The sequence below is a fragment of the Peromyscus californicus genome, unplaced genomic scaffold (genome assembly GCF_007827085.1).
Source record: "Peromyscus californicus insignis strain IS unplaced genomic scaffold, ASM782708v3 Scaffold_22__1_contigs__length_63687245, whole genome shotgun sequence".
NCBI classification, from domain to species: Eukaryota; Metazoa; Chordata; class Mammalia; order Rodentia; family Cricetidae; genus Peromyscus; species Peromyscus californicus.
The window spans coordinates 53458998-53462839 of NW_026294525.1; the positions used below are offsets into that span (position 1 = coordinate 53458998).

The window sequence follows — 3842 nt, forward strand, 5'->3', positions numbered from 1 at the left end:
CTAAACATAATGACATATAGATTTGCCTTAAGAAAGAAAGGCAACCGTTCATCATGTGTTGACCACTGCTGATGCTGATTATTTGAACCTGTGACAAACACATATAAATGCATCTAAGACATAACAAAATGACTCTATCCTTGTAAATCTGAGTTTAAAACTAAATTATTTTATGAAACAAAGGACATTTATACTTTTGTTAGGATATGTTAGCTTGAGAATCAGCTTCTATGTCTCTGTACTAGGATTTCAGATAAGACTTATACCAGGCATAATATAGTTAACTATATAAAGAAGAGTAAAATCCAGACTATTTTCATTATTTTGTATCTATAATAGCATGGATTGTAAATTCTTATGCTTGTCAGGGAGAATGTTTGCCCACAGACGTAAGATCTGGAAGATGCTATTTACCCTATTTTTGGAACAATGGGGAAATGATGAACAGCCTCAGTCTTTTAAAAAGATAAATTTAAGGGAACTTTGCACATTTGTCAATTAAAGTTAAAACTCTGAATATAGTGAATCCAAAACTTCAAGGACCAAGCACAATGTCATGTCTCTTAAACCACAGTTCAATAACTGAGAGCCTGTGCTCGCTCTGAGAAGAGTGAATTGGTGCTAAAAATATCTTTCTTTCTGGCTTAGTGCTGCATGTGCTCTAAGAAAAGATTTCTGGAAACAATTTTAAGAAAATATGAAAACTTACATGTAGAGTTTCCATACAGAGAATTAATATGGAATATTCTTGATATGAAAGCTGAACGTCCCACTCAGCAAAGAGGAGAAGTAGCTGTCCTTAGAATTCCATCCTAACCTTGATGTATCTCCCCAAGAAATATTTGGAACTCGAGAAGATCAGGATACTAATTAGGAGAAAATCTCTCTAGCGGAATTGGGGCCCAGAGGAGGAACTTTCTCACCCTGAAAGTCAAGCACCAGTCCTTTTACACACACTTATGAAGATGCTTTCTCTTCTCTCTAATATGAACATAAATGCTGGTTGTTGATACTGAACGTGCTCTGACTTCTCACTGCACAAAGAAACACATGTGGATAGAGCCACATTACACAGAACTTCAGATAAGAGAGGCTGTCTCAAATCTAAGTTTCAAAAGGTGACACCAGTTCCCCCATTTTTCACTTTTGTATAATTCATTGAAAATATTTTTGGAGCATTATAGACAAGCATGGGGGTACAGTGTGCATGATAAAACTACACCATGATACCAGTGTTGTATTTTACCAAGATATTGTCAATCCAAAGGGAATTAAAATGCATAGAAAGTGATACTTTTGTTGTTGGAAAGAAATAAATGTCTCCTCACCTTTCGTGTTAACTTTCTGTGAGGATACCACTGTCTTCCCTCAGGGAATAATTCTATCTTTGGCAAAGAAATATTAGTTATTATTCCTATGTTTGTTCTAGCAATTGCAAAACTATATAACCTGAAATATTAATATTATAATTAGATAACAGTTATTGGTAGAAAAATTATGAGAGGAAAAGGGTATCTCATATTGTGCATGATGATATTGGCATTCATGAGAGGAAATCTACTAACTCTAGGCTGCTTCCAAAGTCATATCAGGGCAGGTTAGTGGACACTTAGACTCACTATCTTATGAAATACCAAAATCTATTTTAAAGGCTATAACAACAAACTGTATACTGTAGATATATGGTTTGGCAAATTAGATACACATTAAACACAGACTAAATGACAGCTAGAAAGGCAATTTTTATGATACTTATTAGCTTATGTAGGTCCTTAATACAATGACTTTCTCTTGAATATCAATCGCTGATTTTCTGAACCCTCATAACCATGAAAAAAAAACATTGTAAATGTTGATGGGACTTAGGGGGTTTATGGTCCATTCATTGATTGATGGCAGTTCCTAAGTAAATAAAGCAATAGGCATACTCTGTTAGAAGTTGAGTGAGCTACTCAGCCCTAAACAACAGCATTTGATAGGAGACTTTTTCAACCCTGGTTATTCCTGTGCATGTGTTGTTTACTACTGTGATGATTAAAACAATGACCCCTAAAAGTACCTTCTCTAAACCTTGGAACTTGTGAATATGTTGCATTAAGTAGAAAGGGAATTTATCAATATATTTAGGTGAAGACCTTGAGATGAACAAAGAGGCAGATTATTGTTGGTCATTGGGTAGGTTCAATATGTTTATAGGGTTCTAATAAGGGAAAATGGGGGGCACACAAGTTAGAATGGGACAGTGATGCAGAAGAACATCAATGTTTAGAGAGATGCACTTTGAAGGTAGACCAGGGAGCCATGGTCCATGTAATGTAGGTGAAACTGTTAAAAATAAAACGTTCTCTCCAGGAGCTTCCATACCAAATACCTGTCAACCTAGAGCATAATTTTAACCCCATAGAAGTTTCTTCAGCCTTTCCCCCTAGAGGATTGAATGAAAAGTAAATTTATGTTCTTTTAAGATGTTAAATTGGTGGCATATTGTTAAACAACATTATAAAATTAGCAACTAGCTCTATCATTTTGATGATTGACCTACTCCAGTTTTTCATGTGTAACAAGTGTCCCCTATTCCTGTCCTGACCAAGATCTAGGGAAGTCCAACTCTCTTGTTAAGCAGACCTGTCCTTAGACTCTTCTGTGCTCTTTAATTCCAGTTTTTCTGCCTAATTCCTGTAGTCTAGTTGTACATGTGTTCTGATAAGTAAATGCTGAATGGTATTTGTACATTAAACCTCAATGATATCCCTAAAATCCTCCTGGAAAGACAAATTCTAGCATAAGTTTTATATCTGAGCTCTTTTTGTACCTATCTTCTTTTTATAGAAACTGACCAGGGGCTATGATCCTATTTTTTTGATGAAATGTATGCCTTCAATCTGTACCATTAAGAATGTGTGATATTGAATTTCCTGTAGTAGGAAGCATAGATGAGGATGTATTTATAGCCTTACTAATATGGAGTAAGGGTTATCTTAGCAAACTTGGCCTGCTTAAACCCTGCACATTGCAAGAGTTTTCAATACTGGCCATATATTTGAAAGATGGCTTCCAAATCTCTAAATAGACTGAAGATGTGTCTCCATATATTTTAGGCATGGGATCAACTCAGGTAGCTAGTATGGGAATGCTGTTTATGGTAAATGCTCTTTTGTTCACCTGGAGTCCTGGGCTATCAACTTCACCTCTGATACTGAGTACTTAAGACCAACATTCAGGTGCTCAATGCTTAAAATTACCTAAAATAAAATGCTGAGCCTTCAATGAACATTCTTGATTAGTAACTCTTGCCAACTGTTATTACACATTGTTGCTGAGAAAATGAAGCACTTTACCGGAGATTACCCTGGGAGAAGACAAATATCTTGGGTGGGGAGACAGATCAGTGGATATAATGCTTGTCATGCAAGTAGCAGGAACTGAATTTCATTATCCAGAACTCATGTAAAATCTGGGTGTTGCATACTAACCTAGCAGTGGAGATACCATGATCATGAAGGTAGCTTTCCCAGGGCGAGTCTTATCCACTGGACTCTGAATGTGGTGACCCCTGTCATTTCCCCAAATGCAGGAAACTCAACCGCATCATTTGTGGCAGTGGGAGACTGCATTTGTGCTCTCTCCTGGGGGTGGGAGGCTGTTGTTCATGCACTTGTAATCCATGCCCTCCTACTGCAAGATTGGAGTTGGAAATACGACAGCAACTGGACGGGAATCTACAGAAATGTCCATCAAAAGAGACCTTTCTTCAAATGAGATGAAGGTGATGACCATCATTCATGGTCCCTCTGACCTGTATACATGTGCCATGGTATTCATGTGCCCGTGTTTACATTCAT

General features: G+C 36.9%; 1 non-coding gene across 1 annotated transcript; it reads left to right on the forward strand.

Annotated features, from left to right (window-relative positions):
* Nucleotides 1-3465: 3465 nt before the first annotated feature.
* LOC128118791 (U1 spliceosomal RNA) lies at nucleotides 3466-3629 on the forward strand. The gene has a single exon (XR_008221321.1). It is a non-coding gene; the product is annotated as a U1 spliceosomal RNA (small nuclear RNA).
* Nucleotides 3630-3842: the final 213 nt, after the last annotated feature.